The sequence below is a fragment of the Panthera onca genome, chromosome B1 (assembly GCF_046562875.1).
Source record: "Panthera onca isolate mPanOnc1 chromosome B1, mPanOnc1 haplotype 2, whole genome shotgun sequence".
NCBI lineage: Eukaryota > Metazoa > Chordata > Mammalia > Carnivora > Felidae > Panthera > Panthera onca.
The window spans coordinates 20,285,406-20,304,885 of record NC_138342.1 but is presented as its reverse complement, the minus strand read 5'-3'; positions in this window follow the sequence as shown (position 1 = coordinate 20,304,885).

Below are 19,480 nucleotides of genomic sequence, written 5' to 3'. Positions count from 1 at the left end.
TTTGAACGACACACAATCAACAGTTAGAGGACTTGCTTACAAATGAAAAGTTTGATACACTGGTATCAGGCAAGCAGATTTGATGACAGATTTAGTATCAGAACACTTAGTCGCTGGTTTGCAGCCTCAGGTGTTCCCCAGATAAAATTCAAAAACGGGCCTCCATTTGCAAAGGTTGAGAGGAGAATGAAGAAAGAGGCAGGCTGTTCCTGATCGCTAGCTGGCAGTTTTAATAAACAAAGCAACTTACCCTACAAAACTTGTTTTGGGCAGCAGTAAGATGAGTTGATCTCTGCATCTGCTTGCCAGAATTTGGGAGTTTATATGGAAGCCTTACTCTTTTTTTAAAAAAAATTTTTTAATGTTTATTTATCTTTGACAGAGAGAGAGGGAGAGAGGCAGAGCATGAGTGGGGAAGGGGAAGAGAGAGGGAGACACAGAATCTGAAACAGGCCCCAGGCTCTGAGCTGTCAGCACAGAGCCCAACGCAAGGCTCGAACTCACAAACTGTGAGATCATGACCTGAGCCAAAGTTGGACGCTCAACCGACTGAGCCACCCAGGCGTCCCTAGAGGTCTTACTCTTATGTAGAGTCCAGGCTGGCTCAACAACACCTTACTCTCTCCAGGTTGCTTCCTTCAAGTGGCTCCAGCTGTGGCAACAGTGGGCCGAATATATAGAGGGGAGGGAGCGAGGTGCCTCAGATCGGCTGTGTCCACCTGTGCCCGTGGGTGAACCAGGTCACGTCCTCTTGATGACCTCCTCCAACATGAAGACATCCCATTAATTCTTTGAGAAAGTAGGATCTTCATTTTGGAGATGATAAAGCAGGGCGAGTTAACAGGAGTAACTTGCCCAAGGAAATAGCTAGTAAGTGGTGAGGCTGGGATTCAATTAGGTCCCAGTTTAGAATTCACTTCCATCTACTACATGCCTTTGACTTCTTAACTGGACCTGATGTGAGTGTTTAAAATGATCTTTTGGGGCCGCTCGAACACGTTGTGAATAGTATTTAACGATAAACTTCATTTTTAGCCCATTTTAAGTGTTGTTTTCCTACTGCATCGTCTACCACAAACACTCTGCTCTACCAAGGGTCCCAGAATGAGTCTCATGTGCCCCTCCTCCCCATCTGAATCTCCTCCATTTCAATCACCCTCACACATCCCTTTGCTACCCATCAGTGGTCCACACTGAGGAAAGTCCACTCCTGCAGGGGGTATTTGAAAACCTGTGCATGTCAGGGAGCATTTTGGACCTACTGGTACTCAGGGAGCAAAAGTTGGGGATGTTAAGCATTATGCCATGCATGGCCCATGAATGAATCATCCAGCACAAATTGCCAAGAACACCTCCCCAAGACTCTGGTTAATTTCTTTATTTAGAGACCTAATCCAAGCCATCTCTGCAAGGCTTTCTTTTCTTTCTTTCCCTTTTTTAATATTTATTTATTTTTGAGAGAGAGAGAGAGAGAGAGCGTGAGCAGGGGAAGGGCAGAGAGAGAGGGAGACACAGAATCCGAAGCAGGCTCCAGGCTCTGAGCTGTCAGCAAGAGCCCGACATGGGGCTCCAACCCACAAACCGCAAGATTGTGACCTGAGCCAAAGTTGGACTCTCAACTGACTGAGCCACCCAGGCACTTCTGCAAGGTTTTCTCTGGGCAATCTGGCCCCAGGTCACCTCTCCCTCTTGAATGACTCCATGCTGTTGCTACCTCTGCTCTTCTGCATAGCTTTTAGCCCTACTTTTTATGTTTTGTTTGTTTGTTTGTTTGGTTGGTTGGTTGCTTGTGTTTTTGTTTTTCTATTCTTGGTCTAAGGTCTAAAAGCCTGTCTGTCAAAGCCCATTGGAGCCTCTCTGGCTTCAGGAAGCCAGTCTGCTATTCAGTTGTGTCCAGACTTGGGCCTACGGTGCTTTGCTTGCTCACTCAGTCACAAAATGATTTAAAAAGGCTTCAACTGGCAGTGCTGTAGGAATTTCTTTAGGGATTTGTAGCTAGAGAGACAAGAACAGGGGCCTTTGTACTGAATGAGTAAAATATGTATGCTACAGACACCTGTGAGAGACCCCGGGGTGGGGGGGCAGGCTGGTTGGAGGGGCTGGGGGCTTCAGCCCCGTCTGACCTTTGCCCAGGCAGCATCAGAGCTGGTTCTCCCAAAACCTCCTGTTAGCACTTAATTCTGCACAGGCAGTCACTATGATTCATGCATCAGGCCATTAATCCAGTAAGAAGCCGCTAAATGGGCGGACGAACAAAAACAGGAGGCCCTTCTGAGAGCTGTAAATTATTTCTCATAACAGCTTTATATACTTGAAAGTGAAGGGTATTCCAGGAGTACGGTGCAAAGTACCTAGAACCTCACTTTCTAATAGAAACCTAGGAAATTTGATTCAACCACTAACAAATTGAAGATATATTTTGGACCAGTGGCTGGGCTGGCACAGAGATGAATAAAAACACAGTACTTAATCTCTCAGGAGTTCAAAACCTCCACAGAGTGACTCTCAAATGCTACTCTTCCCTCCCCCCGCCCTCCACATTCTAGTCTTAAGACTGACTCCTACATATTCACTTAGACTTTCTCCTCCTCTCCACCTTTACTGCTGCTGCTAGGTTTTCTGAAAGTCCAGATCGGTGGCAGCAACGGCCCCTTTACCTGGTTTCCCTGGCTACCCGATGTGACCCAGCATCCACATACCAGCCGATGAACGTTTCCGAAAAGCAATCTGATAGGGGAACACCCAAGAAAGGGTGTAAACCCAATGAAAAACCATTTAATGGTGCTCTATTGTTTAAAGGGTGAAGTTCGAACCCCTCACCAAGGCTTTTCACTTTTGCAACTCTGTTTGCATAGCTAGTCTTTCTGTAAAAGAGATCCCCAATCCAGACGTGCTGACCCTCTGCAGTTTTCCAAAATTCTCCGCTTTTACTCTTGCTCCCTTACGCCACACGTCTTGGCCCCCAGTTCAGCTAACCAAGCTTTCAAGCCTCAGCCCAGGTGTCATGTCCTCCTCCTCCTCCTGCCTGCTGGGGGAGGGGTGCCCCTATTTGTGCTCCTGTACCTTTCCACTCATCATATGCATCTCTCAGTCGACTTTGGTTTTTTTGACTAAACCACAAGAACTACATGTGATTGATCTTTGACTGCTCAGCACCCTGCTAGGTGCACAGTAAATGCTTGCTGAATGTATCTGAATGAGGGCTTAGGCAAGGTCATAATAACCAAGACAACAGTGGCTTATTCGGGGACGCCGTAATGCGTGTTTGTCTATATGAAGTCCCTGCTTTGTTTCTAACACCATACTTGGAAAAGTTGTCGTGGGCAACTGAATGGCCTCATGGTTCCTGAATGATGTACGGGAGTAATAAGATCTTAGAAAAGAGACAGGTTTGGTGTCTTTGGGGAAATCAAAACACAATCCTCCAATATAATTCTGTCTTACCAATGATGTGAACACACACGTTCACAGTGACATGTGCATAGAAGACCCACAGTGTAGTAGGTTGGACATGTTGGCTAAGTGGTTGAATTTGAAACCTCATGATTGTATTAAACGATCTGCCTTGCTTTTGGCTCTATTTTATTTTATTCGTTTTGACTCCATTTTATTTATCCGGACTGTATACTGCTTTTTTAGGGCTACCATAACAAATCACTACAAACCTGGTGGCTTGAAACTACAGATATTTATTCTTGCACAGTTTTGGAAGCCAGAAGTCCAAAACCAATGTGTTGGCAAGCTGTGCTCCCCCCGAGGGCTCGGGCGAGAGTCCTCCCCTGCCTCTTCCAGCCTCTGGTGGGTCCAGGTGTTCCGTGGCTTGTGCCTGCATCGCTTGGAGCTGAGCCTCCACCTTCACATAGCCTTCTCCACTTCTCCTTGTGTCTGTCCTTTTCTGCCTCTTCTAAGGACAATTGTCCTTAATCCATAATGGTCTTGTCTTGTTATACTTAACAGGATTCAATCTTGTAAAGACTCTTTTTCTGAGTAAGGTCATAGTCACAAGTTCCGGAGATTAGGGTATGGATATATCTTTTCTGAGGAGGTAAAATTCAATCCACTACAGGCTGTAAGGAGTAATTGTTGATACATTTATCAAAGCCATTGAGATGAAATTCTAGATAACATGATTATTTTGCCTTAATTATAAATAACTATTTTGAAATGCTTGAGGGGGTGTCTTATTTCTTCAAGTTGGAAGGAGCTGTAATTGAGTGAGCCCTCCGTATTCACATCAAATGGGAATGCCACCTACTCTTTGCGAAGATTCACAGCTGGCAGAACTCAGCTCCAATAATGCAGAGGAACATGTGGAGGCACAGATAATAAGCCTAATTATGTGGCCTGTTAGCACATTGGAAAACGTAAAATAGCGATTCCAATACGTTGGGTATGTTATGTTGAGTCCAGTAAGGACACTTGTCAAATTTAGGGTTTTTTTCCTTGGGTTTTGAAGCTGTGAGCTTGAAGAGATAGGGTAGAAGCCGCTTTTTTCCTCGTAGAGTTGATGTTATTGCATGTTCATTAAGAGAGAGGCAGGGAGAGGCAGATGAACTTTCATGGAATCCTTGAGCATTAATCCTAGAGTTTACAATAAAAAGGATGGAGGGGAGCCTGGGTGGCTCAGTTGGTTAAGCTTCTGACTTCAGGTCAGGTCATGATCTCATGGTTTGTGGGTCTGAGCCCTGCGTCGGACTCTGTTGACAGCTTGGAGCTTGGAGCCTGCTTCAGATTCTGTGTCTCCCTCTCTCTCTGCCTCTCCTCTGCTCATGCTCTGTCTCTCTCTCAAAAATAAGTGAGCATTAAAATTTTTTTTTAAAAAGGATGTAAAAGTATTGCATTTATAGTACTATGGTGCCACAAAATCAATCCATTCATCCAGTCTGGGAGATGGCAAGCTATGGCTGCAGGCCAAATCTAGCCCACTGCCTGCTTTTGTAAATAGAGTTTTATTGGAACATAGCCACGCCCATTCATTTATATAGTATTTGTGGCTACTTCTGCACTACTGTACAGAGTCGAATAGTTGGGACAGAGATGTCATGGCCCTCAAAGTCAAAAATATTTGCTATCTGGCCCTTTATGGAAAAAGTTTGCCAACCCCTGATTCCACTCAATCAATAATACTCAACACTTTGGAAAATACATTACGGATTAGATGCTGTTTTATTTCAGGTAATTTTATCTCACTCTCAAAGCTACTCTATGAACTGGTTACTATTATTGGCATTTTATAGCTGATGAAACTGAGGTGTAGAGGACCCAGAACTTGCCCCAGATTACTAAGCTGCTAAGTGACTAGGTGGGGCTTGAACTGATATCTGTTTGATCCTAAACTCAAGTTTTCATTTATCAAACTAAATGCAAACTTTTTGGTCTCCTAATTACCTAAATTAGCACGGAGCATTTTACACACCAAGGGCCATAAGAAAAACAGTACATATTGGCATATATTTGTTGTTTCTTTTTGAAAAACAAAAGCGCTTTTTAAGTCTTATTGGAACAATGTTGAAAAATAAGCTTTAGCTTTTTTTATTTAGTTAGCATTTCGTTATTCAAACGGAATTATATGCAAAGAGGCAATGAAGTTGTCTGTAAAGTGTACCCTTTTCTCTTGGTTAAATGGAGGGAGGTCTCACTCAAAAGCTACACTTGGTAATGGAACCTAGGCCAACAGACTTCATATAATATTGTGGTTCTATTGGCAAGACTATCTTTGCAGTGGGGAAGAATGTCACAGACCGTGTTATCTGATGACCACTTCTAAGCTCTTCCTACCTGACTTTCGTCACTCTGATTCCATGTTCAACAATCGACCTGATGGTTCCTCGGGGCTGGTACAGTGGTGCACTGTGTGTGTGAGGGACATCACCATCCACATGAATGGCAGCCTCTAGGGCTCTGCAGTAGATAGCCTAGGAAGCTGTGTTTAGGTAGCTCTGGAAAGAATGGGCAAGTCGCTGGTGGCTGTAGTTTTAATGAAAGTGATGCCACTCGTTGGAAAATTAAGCGGCATCCAGTTGGTATGCACTGCTATCTCAGGACGTCAGTTAATGTGAGCGTCCTACTAAGACTAGTCCATTTTTTATGTGCTGGCACCATCAGAACTCACAAGAGTTTTGGATTTGGCAGACCAAGAACCAGTCCCTGGGGAGTTGTGACGTTGCCAATAGATGTCACATTATGAGATCTTTAGGTAAAGGGCCATAAACTTCCTTGGCATTGCCATAGTTAAACCACATGTCTTCTTATTTGTGGAAGATGTCTTGGTGTGCCACACAGAAGTGAGGGACTCAATTCCCCAGCTGTTGGGAGGGCTTCTGGCAGCTAGCCCTCAGCTGTCCAAAGGAATTGCATCAGCTGAGAGGGCTGCCTTGTCCCTTTGTTCCAGCCTGGGACAGCCTCAAAGGTCAACCTATCTTCAGAATTCCCTGTAGGTTTGGCAGAGGCTCCTACTAAGACTGTGTCAAAACTCAACTTCTCCCTCTGCCCAATCCTGCTTTCTTCCCTTCTTCTCACAGATGCTGATAAACTTCCTGCCTGCTAATCTCCATCTCAGAGTCTGCTTCCCGGGGACCCTAACCAGAGATACCACTCAGACCTCAAATCAGAGATCTCCAACATTAGGGCCTGGCAATCTATGGAAACAACAATGAAGAAATCTCCACTTACTCATCCAACAATTATTTAGTAAGGACCAATTATGAGCCAAGTTCCTTCCAGGCATTAGGAATAAAGCTGTGAATAAGCCAAATATTTGCCTTCCTGGAGAGCTTTCTAGTGTGGGGGGCAGACAAAACCAAATAACAATATGTCAGGCAGAGATATATACTTGAAAAAAACAAATCAGGTGAAAAGTTAGAGTTTCGAGATAAGAGGAGCTGCCATTGGGTGGTCAGGGAAGGCATTTCTGAGGCAGTGACGGGGAGCAGAACCCTAAAGGAAGTCAGCAATGCAAAGATTCAGGAGAAAAGCATTCCCAGCAGTCAACTAAAACAAAAAGACCCAAGGTAGGAAGGAGCATTGGGTTTTTAAGGAACAGTAGGGGGGCCAGAATGGCAGAGTGGAGTGAGCACAGTGGCAGGTGAGATCAGAGGCCCTGAAGCTGCCTTGTATTTTGAGCACAGTGGGAAGCATTCAAGGACTTTGAGCTAGAAAGCAACAAGACCTGACTTATGTTTAAAGACATCACCCTGACTGCAATGGGGGAAGAGTAGAAGCAGGAGACCAGTGAAGATGCGTGGCAAAAGTCTAGGAGGGGGATCATGGTATTTAGAACAGTGTGGATGGGGTAAGTAGCTACATGTGGGGATGTATTTTTTTTTTAATTTTTTTTTAACATTTATTTATTTTTGAGACAGAGAGAGACACAGCATGAATGGGGGAGGGGCAGAGAGAGAGGGAGACACAGAATCGGAAGCAGGCTCCAGGCTCTGAGCCATCAGCCCAGAGCCTGACGCGGGGCTCGAACTCACAGACCGCGAGATCGTGACCCGAGCTGAAGTCGGACGCTTAACCGACTGAGCCACCCAGGTGCCCCGTGGGGATGTATTTTAAAGTTGGAGTCTCAGGGGGTGCCTTAGTGGCTCACTCAGTTAAGCATTCGACTTCGGCTCAGGTCATGATCTCATGGTTCATGAGTTCAAGTCCTGCATTGGGCTCTGTGCTGAAAGCTCAGGGTCTGGAGCCTAATTTGTATTCTCTCTCTCTCTCTCTCTCTCTCTCTCTCTCTCCACCCCCCCCCCCCACTCATGCTGTGTTTCTCAAAAATAAACATAAAAAAAAATTAAACTTGGAGCCTCAGGACCTGCTGATTGTAAGCAACTGGATGTCTGTGTCTCCCCTGCCTTCAAATTCAGATGTAGTGTGATGGTATTAGGAGGTGAAGCCTTTGAGAGGTAATTAGATCAGATGAGGTCATGAGGATAGAGCTCTCATGATGGGGTTAGTGCCCTTATAAGAAGAGGAAGAACTTTCTCTCACTACCATCTGAGGGCACAGCAAGATGGGAGCCATCTTCCTATAAGCCAGGAAGAGGCTCCTTACCCTAACTAACCCTACTGGCACCCAATCTTGGATTTCCATCTCCTAGACTGTGAGAAATAAATTTCTGTTGTTTAAGCCACCCATCCTGCAGTATATCATTATGGCATCCTGAGGTGACTAAGACACTGATGCATTAGATGAGGGGCTAGGGATGGGGAAAGAATCAAGGTGGCTCATTGGTTTCTTGGCCTGAGCACATGGCTCGATGGTGGTGCTGTTTCCTGAGATGGGCATTCTCCCCACTTAAAGACTTCTAGAATTTCTTGTGTGCACAAGTCAGAATGCCTGTATAATGATTTGCATTCAAGAGGGAATCCTCCACCATATGCCTAAGAAGACTTACAATGAAGAAAGTAGAGAAGATAGGATTTTCGTTAATACAACTATGCACTTACTGTTTTATAAGAAATATTCTGGTGGGGAGGGGAGGGGAGAGGGAGGTTGCAGTCAGGAGCATTCTGTTTTTATTCTTACTAGGAGAATTCTCATCTCAGTGTAGAACAGATGTAGGGATGATAAATAAGCTTCAAAACCAGAAGAGTGCTGAATGCAGTTAGGTCTCTCTGGTCCATTCTACTGGCATCTATTGATTTAATTACAGTTTTCTTCTTTAACTTGATGTAATAAATTTTACTGATATATTTCATAATGTGGAACCATTCTAGCGTGCTGACATAAAATCTACATGGAAGTGGTATGCTATCCCTTCAATATACTACTGGGTTTGATTTGCTAATAAATAATTATTCAGCTAATTTATTAATATTCAATGTTCTTTCAAAAATAAGTTAAGGGTATTTTATTTCTATTATCTTGGATTTTTTATTTTACTAATTTTACCTTTTATGTTTACTAATTACCTTCTCCTACTTTCTTTGTTTTATTTTGTTCTCTTTCTAGTTTCTTAAATTGACCACTTATTTCATTTGTTTTCAGACTTTTTCAAAAATAATGAAAGCATTTAAGGCTATACGTTGCCATTTGAGTATCATGCGACCTGTATGCATAGGCTTAGGTATGAAATCATTTCCTAATTGTTCCATTGTTTAATTTTGCTTTGTTTTTAAAATTCAGTTTTCTTTGATTTTTTTTAAGTTTCTTTATTTTTGACAGAAAGAGAGAGAGGGAGAGAGACAAAGCATGAGCAGGGGAGGGGCAGAGAGAGAGGGAGACAGAATCCGAAGCAGGCTCCAGGCTCTGAGCTGTCAGCACAGAGCCCGATGCGAAGCTGGAAGTCATGAACCGTGAGATCATAACCTGAGCCGAGGTCTAATGCTCAACTGACTGAGCCACTCAGGTGCCCCTAAAATTCAGTTTTAATATTCCTGATTGCTTAAGGTTTGTTTTTTTGTTTTGCTTTGTTTTTCTGCAGGGTGGTGGTGGTGGTGGTGGTGCCTGGTCTCTGGAAATAACATATTTCAAAATTTATTGAGGCTGTCTTTCTGATCAACTATATGACCAATCTTTGTAAATGTGCCTTAAATATAAGAGTAGAAGGTATGTAGGAAATGAAATTTCAGTTACTCATGGGTTTTCCAAGAAACCTCCCTATTCCCTGAAGGGCATCCATGATGTGTTTGACTCCATTACCTTCCACTGGCGTCTCCATCATCAGTCAGGTCTGTACCACTTCCTTCGTTATGATATCTCACTTGATCTTGCTCCTTCAGTCCATTTTATCCCTATTACATATTTTAGTTTGCCATTTCTTCTACTCTCTTTACTTTTGTAGGCTTGGTCATGCGTCTACACTCAGAACCGCCACTGCACATGTACAAGCTATCTGTCATTTCTGAGGGACTCAGTGTGTCCTCGAAGTTGTGACTTTTAGAAGTCTGAGGAAACAAGTCTTACACAGAAGATACAGATAATCTGATAAACAGGCACCAGGAGATGAGTTTATAATTTAAGTCCCCTTGTTATAAAACGAAACCATGTCTTCAGAGATGACAGGAGGGAATGAAGTCACGTGGGCTTCTCCAGAAGGCAGACCTGGGTTCAAATTGCAGCTCCCACTGACTGGCTGTGCCACTGGGGCAAGTTTCTTTCCCTCCCAGAGCCTCACTTTCTTCACTCACTCACTGCTTCATTTACCGAAGCACTATTATTTGGGTATCCACTATGTAGTAGTGGCTGGGGAGGCAGGGCTGAGTGAGCACAAACACAGTCCCTTACAGACAACAATGTCTGTTCCATAGGTGTTGGTGTGTGAATTCAATGGGGTCATTCAAATAAAGGGTCGGGCACAGAACATATTGGTATTGTTATTATTAACCTTAAATTAAATGTGATTCAGATGCCCAATTAGAGCAGCCAGACTAGGAACTTGGTCTTATTTGTTGAAGATCTCCAGCTTTATGAGGAGTGCTTGCAGTTCTTACGCTGCACTGTTCCTTCTGGCCTACAGCAATCCCACCACCACCTCATTCAGCTTGGTTAACTCTGTGTGTCTGAGCAAATCATTAGCAAAAAGAAGGAAGGGGCCTGGAGATACCCTCCCCACTCATTCTGGATTCCCCTCGGTTAGCGCATTCTAGGAGAGCTTTCATTCTTCCAAAATTACTGAGTATCTTTCGTACATCGGATGAGATACTAAATGCAGAATAAACAAAACAAACGGATTGTAGTCTTTGTCCTTGAGAAGCCAAGAATATTCCAAACCCACATTCTAAAAATGGACCAGACCCCAGAGTATCCAAGAGTATACTAAGAAGAGTGTTCTTCAATTAATGTTCAGGATGGTGTCTGGAAAAACCTGGGTCTCATAATTTTTATAAATTCAAATGCAGCTCAGTGTCACTTGGGGATAGAATTTTCCTCGATGTCTTAACCATCTGCTAACCAACTTTCTGCCTCCGTTTGTATTCACTTTTATTTCAGCCGGACATCTCTTAACAGCCTGAGAAGGAAATGTTTCTCAGCTATAAAGAACTTGGAATGTGTTTTTCAAAAGTACATTTTTCAACATTCAAGGAATTTCAAGAAATGTACCATTTGCCTAAGGGCAGGTGATTTAAAAGATCTCTCTTGCGATGGCTTCAAATAAGTTGGTGATTGGAAAGCTGATGCATGAATATAAGGCATTATTATTCCACACTGATGTTTCAGAGGAGGGAACTAGTTAGGGGAATATTTTCCTCCCTAACATTTCATCCCTGCTGAAATAAGTCAAAATACCCAACGTTCTTTGTATTCAGAGGTGACACTGGTACCAGCATGACTCTCAGCTGCTGTCAATTCTGGGCTTCTGGAAGCAATGTCACGGTGCTTTAACTTGCTTTTCAGTTTGCTCAGCATGTCTTTGAAGCATCGCCTCTATTCGTCTCTTCCACAGCTCACTGTTCAGCCAAATTGCACTATTTCAGCAGGAACTCAACTAAATACTTAAAAGCTAGTGGGCAACCCTCCTCCTTGTTGAGGATTTATGCCCGTGTTTTTCAAACGGAGATCCTCAGGCAAACAGCAGCCACATCGCCTGGGGCGCTTGTTACATTACACCTTCTGGACCTCATCCCCAGACCAATACCTTCAGAAATTCAGAGTGGGAGATCAGGTAACCTGTGTTTTAAACAAATGTCCCTGGTGATTCCTATACACTGATGGTTAAGTTATAGGAATTGAGGGCTTTTACAGTCACTGACTCCATTTTGGTTGAGGCTTGTGTGTGTGTGTGTGTGTGTGTGTGTGTGTGTGTGTGTGTATAATGCTTATTTATTTATTTTGGGGGGGGGGGGGGAGACAACAGGAGATGGGCAGAGAGAGAGGAGAGAGAGAATCCCAGGCAGGCTCTGTGCCTTTAGCATAGAGCCCTATGCAAGGCCTGAGCTCATGAACTGCAAGATCATGACCTAAGCTGAAACCAAGAGCCGGACACTTAGCCAGCTTAACCAACTGAGCCACCCAGGCACCCCGAGGCTTGTGTCTTTCTTTACACACAAGGGCATCAGCGATCTGCAGAAGCTTAGTCCCAGAAGTACACCTGAACATCAGAAAAAGCAAGTGTGTTCATATAATTCAAATCTTCCCAGAAAACTCTGTCCTTTAGATATATTATGGCTTATATTTTGAAAATATCCACGTGCCATCAAGTATACCTGTCTAAGTGGCTAGACAGAAAACAAATCAAATTCAAAACATTAACATGCTCTGAAAGATGAGGAGCTTGAATAGCAGGAGTTGAATTATAACCTTCCAAGCCCTGTTGGCTGAAACACAGGCAAGAGGTCTTTTGGGTATTTATTAAGGAAGTAAGAAGTGCGACACCTTCCCAGACAGGTTGCCCCAGCCCTGCTGAGGGCAGGTTGCCTTCCCCGCTCTGGCCACCTAGATGCAGTCCCACTGGCTCAGAACTCCATTTCCATCTCTATTGTTTCTACAAGCACAGATAGCATTTCTGCACATTTTTTTTAACTTTTGATTGTGAAATGATTTGTAGGAAATTGCACAAAAGCAAATGTACAGGGAGGTTCCATATACCCTGTCTTCTGTCTCTCCAAAAGTAATATTTTGTACAACTATTGCAAAATACCGAAGCCAGAAAAATGACGTCGGTCATCAGTACAATCCACAGAGTTTATTCAGATTTCACCAGTTTTACATGCACTGTGTGTGTGTGTGTGTGTGTGTGTGTGTGTGTGTGTAGTTCTGTTCAATGTTATCATATGAGTGGATTAGTATAGGCATTCTCGTAACTAAACTATAGAACTGTTGGATCGCCGCAGGCCCCCTCATGCTGCCCCTTCACGGCCATGCCCAGCCCCTTCCACCACCCCTAATCCCTAGCAACAGCAAATCCATTTTCCGTCTCTATAATCTCCCACAATTATTTTTTAATAGCATTTTAATAGCCTTGAGGCAACGTCTAACCACGCTAAGCTTCTTGCCTGGACCGTCCAAGTTATCTCTCAAGGTACCAATGACTGTTTTTGTTAGTGCTCTGGTTACAAAGTTACATAAATGTTTAGTGATCTGACTATAATCCTAATATTCCTAAAAGCAACATTTTGCATGTACAATTTTGCTGAATGTGTGTTTTTCAGCACTATCTATTCCATGTCACAGCAAAAATATCTGTATAATGGCTCCAACATAATAGGTTATTTTTTACCCACAGCGGAACGTAAGGAAGATGTTCTTTCTGGCAAGTGCTTCTCCAACTGGCAATCAAGTCACCCAGACTCTTTTCATCTTGTGACTCTGCCACTTTGATGGTTAATTTTGTGTGTCAACTGGACCTGGCTGGAGTGGCCAGATATTTGGTAAACATTACTTCTGGGTGGGTCTGCGAGGGTGTTCCTGGGTGAGGTTAACATTTGAATCAGAAGACTGGCTAAAGCACGTTGCCCTCCTCAAGTGGGTCAGTCATATCTAGTCTGTATCCAATCCAAAATAAGAGGGTGAGGAAGAAAGAATTCTTTCTGCCTGACTGTCTTTGAGCTGGAACATCGGTCTCCTCCTGTCTTTGGCCTTGGACTTGGGCAGGAACTACACCATTGGCTTTCCAGGTCTCCACTTTGCCAACCACAGATCTCGGACTTCTCGGCCACCATAATCATGTGAACCGATTCCTTATAGTAAATCTCTTTCTCTCTGTATATCCTATTAGTTCTGTTTCTCTGGAGAACCTTGACGAATACAGCCACCTTCCACAATGTATTTGCTGTTCCGACTCTCCAGTGGCTGGAGGCAGAGGGATGGGAAGCCACAGCTGCTTCTTCGAGCTTGGACGAGGAGACGGCATGTTCAAGTTCACAGACATTCCATCCACTACAACTCAGACATATGGCCACACCCAACTGCAACACGGGCTGAAAAAAGGTGTCTAGACAAAAAGTTATCACTCCTTAACGTCCAAAAAGGGAGGTTCTCATAGGGGGAAAAGAGGGCAGAGGAAATGGCGTTGGAGTAGGCAAAAAAGTGTCTGAAATAAGTATGAGTACTAAGATGAGGCTACAAATTTTCATCGCAGAATTATTTGTAACAGTGAAAATATTTTAACAACCTAAATAAGCCATAATAGAAGATTGGTTAAATACTCTAGAATGGATTCATATAACAGAAAAAAAAAATGATGTTGAAGATGGTATTTTAGAAGAATACAAGGTTTAGAATTACATTGAAAATGTCTACAATGCATTAAGTGTAAAAAGCAGAAAACGAAACATTATACAATGTGTTCCCTTTTATAAAAAATTCTTTTTAATGTTTATTTTTGAGAGAGAGAGAGAGAGAGAGAGAGACAGTGTGTGAGTGGGGGAGGGGCAGAGAGAGAGAGGGAGACACAGAATCTAAAGCAGGCTCACAGAGCCCCATGCAAGGATCAACCCCACAAACCACCAGATCATGACCTGAGCTGAAGTTGAACGTTTAACTGACTGAGCCACCCAGGCGCCCCTACAATGTGTTCCCTTTTTTGTAAAGCAGCAACAACAAAACCAGTAGATATGTGCACAAAAGAGAGGCTGGATGGACATATGCCACAATTTTAACAAGTGGTTATCCCTCTGTGGGAAATTATAGCTGATTCTTGTTTGTTTATTATTATTATTTTTAACGTTTATTTTTGAGAGAGAGAGAGATAGAGCACAAGCAGGGGAGGGGCAGAGAGAGAGAGGGAGACACAGAATCCAAAACAGGCGCCAGGCCCTGAGCTGTCAGCACAGAGCCCAACGCGGGGCTCGAACTCATCAACTGTGAGATCATGACCTGAGCCGAAGTTGGATGCTTAACCGACTGAGCCACCTAGGTGCCCCTGTTTTTACTTTTTTTTTTAATCTGTATTTTCTAAATTTTTAGAAATATAAAAAAAAATGTGTCATACTTGAAATAATAATTATAAGAAGTTATTTTTTAAAAAGGGAATTAATATAGGTGACCATGAAACAAGGATAAAAGGGACAAGGTCACAAATGTGAACTGGTGACCTGGCTTTGAATCTTTGCTCTACCACTTACCAGTTTGTGAGCTTGGATGAGTTATCAACCTTTCTAAGTCTTGATTTCATCCCTAAAATTGGAACACTGGTGATAAAACATACTGCCCTCGCTGGCTTCTTGTGATGCTTAAATAAAATATTGTTCTCGTAGCTCAGTACCTGGCGCACAGTAAGTCCTCGCAAGGCTTCACCATCATTATCACGATGTTATTAGCAACCATAGTATAGTGTCTTGGGGCAACTTCGGTTCATGGGGTACCATGGCGGTGTTTGAATGCTCTCTCCACTCCGGGGCCAAATGCCCATCTTCATAAATAAAGCCCTGTTTTCCCCACATTGACACTACTCTTCTTTCATCTCAGTTTTGTACTGTTCTTGTTCGTAAACTTTCAAACAGGTTCTTTGTTATTACCACCCAACCTAAACTCTAATCTTGTTTTTAAAAAATCACAAATTACAGGGGTGCCTGGGTGGCTCAGTCGGTTAAGCATTCACCTCTTCATTTTGGCCGAGGTCGTGAGGCCTCTCAAAAATAAAGAAAGAAACATTAAAAGAATCAGAATTGGCAATCTTCATTATTTCATTTTAACAGAAGATCATACCATCAATCAGTTGCCACTGAGGGTTACTTCTAAAGAATTGGGGTTTGAAGCAGTCGCATTGACTGCATTCTACAGAACATGTCTCTCCCACCACCACCACATGCATACATATCACCATTCTCAGTGTCTCCTTTGACAGAGGTAACGCTTCCAGTTGTCATCAGCCCCTCACTCACTCCTCTCCCTCCCCCCAACCAGGCCTTTCTTCCTTCTCTGTGGAGAGCCTGCCCTGGGTTGGCACTGGTTGTGGATAAATCTGGCTAACTCTGGATGATGTATAGGAAGCCCGTTTGGCAATGTCTCTGACGTAGACCTTATCAGTGACTAAGATGACATTTTGGCCTCTGTCTGCCATATCATTTGTCTTTTTTCTTAATTGGTTCAAAACCTGGGTGAGGAAAGCAGTTTTATTTATTGGGCCCTACTCAAAGTTCCCAAGAAAGCACACACACCTATTTGTTTGTTTTTCTTTGTTTTTATTAAAGCTATGGTAGGAAGCAGGTAGGAAAGAGGGTACACTGAAGCATCTAAAGTAGTAAAATATCTAGGGGTGTCTGGGTGGCTCTTGGTTAAGCGTCTGACTTGTGATTTCGGCTCAGGTCATAATCTTGCGGTCTGTGACTTCAAGTCCCGCGTTTGGCTCTGTGCTGACTGCCGGGAGCCTGCTTGGGATCCTCTTTCCACTCCCCTGCCCTTCCCCTACTCTCTCTCAAAATAAATAAATAAACTTTAAAAAGTTAAAAAAAAAAAAAAAAAAGGAAGTAAAAAAATCTGAGTAGAATAGGAAAGCCCAGGCGAATGAGTACTCAATGTGGATTCAGTTTGCATTTTTAGGATAGGACAGTTGCTTCTCAAATTTTATCACTAGGACATGTCGCTGAAATTCATATTCTGATTCAACAGGTCTGGAGTGGAGCCCGAATTCCATACTTCCAATAAGCTCCAGGTGATGCTGCCTCCAGCCCACAGACAACACTTGAGTAGCAAAGGTGGAGGATATTATGAATTGCTACCTTCCACACTCAATAAGCACTTATCAACTTACTTATTTTGAAGCATATTTAGATTAATAATTATTTTACCTAACCTAGTAATTACGATGTGTCTCCAATTTGCTAAGTGCACTTCTATCTGGATAGCATGTCATATCCTTCACGTGCCCCCACCTCTTATTGGCTCCACATTATCAGCAAGCTTTTGCCACATGAACACACCAGCCCAAAACTCAGTAGCTTAAAACAACAACCATGTCTTTTGCTCACAGTCCTGTGGGTTATAATCAGGGTTGGGCCCGGCTGAGGATTCTTTGGCTGGTCTTGACTGGGCTCGCTCTTGCATCTATGGCCAGCAGCAGGCCACTCGGTTGCTGTCCCCGACAGTGCTGTCGACTGGGGCAGTGGAGAGGACTGGGCCTCGTTTCTTATCATCATCCAACTGGATAGGGCAGGCTCGTTCACATGGTGGCAGAAAGATTTCACGTGCAGCATCAGGGTAAGCCCAAATGTGCTTTTCATGCCTCTACCTGAATCACATTGTTACCATCCATCTCACTGGTCAAAGCAAGTTGCATGACCAAATTCAGCATCCGGGTGCCAGAGTTACCTAGGGTGTGGTTGCTGGGAGGCAGAAGCATTTGTAGCTGCTTTTGCAATCCAACTATTCAAGCTCAAATTGGCCTTTAGGCTTTCCCCAGAAAGGCCTATAAGGCTTGTTTTTATCCCTACGCTATTGCTTTTTCTCTTCCCTTCTCCTGGAATACTATTTTTGGACAGAGCCTTAGTCCACTTTGAAATGCTACCTCCTACTTAAGCTTGATGTCTAAATTGAATGGGGTCGTCAATCATACAGCACATCTCATTCAGACTATTACAGTTACCTATATATACATGGTATTCTCCTCTACTAGATATTTCTTTTTTTTTTCAATATATGAAATTTATTGTCAAATTAGTTTCCATACAACACCCAGTGCTCATCCCAAAAGGTGCTCTCCTCAATACCCATCACCCAACCTCCCCTCCCTCCCACCCCCCATCAACCCTCAGTTTGTTCTCAGTTTTTAAGAGTCTCTTATGCTTTGGCTCTCTCCCACTCTAACCTCTTTTTATTTTTTTCCTTCCCCTCCCCCATGGGTTTCTGTTAAGTTTCTCAGGATCCACATAAGAGTGAAACCATATGGTATCTGTCTTTCTCTGTATGGCTTATTTCACTTAGCATCACACTCTCCAGTTCCATCCACGTCGCTACAAAGGGCCATATTTCGTTCTTTCTCATTGCCACGTAGTACTCCATTGTGTATATAAACCACAATTTCTTTATGCATTCATCAGTTGATGGACATTTAGGCTCCTTATATAATTTGGCTATTGTTGAGAGTGCTGCTATAAACATTGGGGTACAAGTGCCCCTATGCATCAGTACTCCTGTATCCCTTGGGTAAATTCCTAGCAGTGCTATTGCTGGGTCATAGGGTAGGTCTATTTTTAATTTTTTGAGGAACCTCCACACTGTTTTCCAGAGTGGCTGCACCAATTTGCATTCCCACCTCTACTAGATATTTCTAAAGGGTTTTTGGTTGTGGCTTGCTCATGTTTGTATTTCCAGCAAAAAATATCAATTGCTACAATTTACTGAGTTTAGTTACTTTGTATATTTTTCATCTCACACAAAGGAGGTATTCATATTGGCTCCTTAGGAAAGTGAAACAGAGAGGTGAAATAATTTGTTCAAGACCACAGAGCCAGGAAGCCTCTGAACCCGTATCTCTGAAATCCAAGAGCTTGGTCTTTTCAACTAGTCCCCTAATTTAATGAGAATACATGGTGTTTTGAATAAGCTACATGCAGACAATCAAGAATTGACCAAAGAGAGTATGTTTGGGGTGCCTGGGTGACTCAGTAGGTTAAGCATCCGACTCTTGATTTCAATTCAGGTCATGATCTTATGGTTCGTGGGTTTGAGCCCTGTATCAGGCTCCATGCCAACAGTGTGAAGCCTGCTTGGGATTCTCTCTCTCTTTCTCTCTCTCAAAATAAATAAACTGAAAAAAAAAACTTACCGGAGTGTATGTTTGTCTTTGTGGGAATGCAAGTCAGGCTCTAAGAACAGAAGAAGAGTCTCAGGGTTAGCGGGCTTTCATAGAGTCAAGCTCAGATTTTGACTCAGGTCTATAGGTTTACAAATGGTCCTCAGTTCTCTGTGGCATGGTTCTCAGATTCTGTAGAACTGAATCATTTATAAAATGACTTCAGACCTATGAGGCTTGAGAAAAGTCTAGAATGCTAACTTGTGAGTGTTCTGGGAGATAGAGAAGTGACAAGCACACCAGCAGAGGTGTCACAGGCTCAGCATGATCTTTTATCAATAGGGTAACCAAGAAAAGTAAGGTTGTAGAATATATTTCTTTTCTGCCTCTTTCCAAAAATGATTGGAGTCCATTGCAAAGGGAGTGGCTATTTTTAAGTAATACAGTCACCAGTGAGGCATGCTGAGTCACACTCGATGAAAAGGCTGAATCTGCCAAGATTCAAAATGGGAAGACTTATATTGAGTCATCAATGCTCCATCTTTCTTGGGCAATACTGGAAAAGCTCTCTTCCCATTTACAACATTCCATAAGAAAGTCAGTATTGATTGGGCTTCACTTTCTTGGTTTGGGATTGTGAGGTCTGCCCTATTCGGATTATTCTGACTTTGATATCCCCTTCCAGCATTACAGCTGCAGTTTGGGGCAGCTGTAATGTCATAGGGGATGTCAGTGCTTTAGGCTTAGTTATTTGGAGAAAGGACATTTAGTCAGTCTTTCCGTAGGTGTGAATAAAGCAGGAAAATAATATTACCAGGTGTCGTGAGTGATGCTTTAAAATGTTTTCTCACTTGCAGAAAAATGTGGTACATA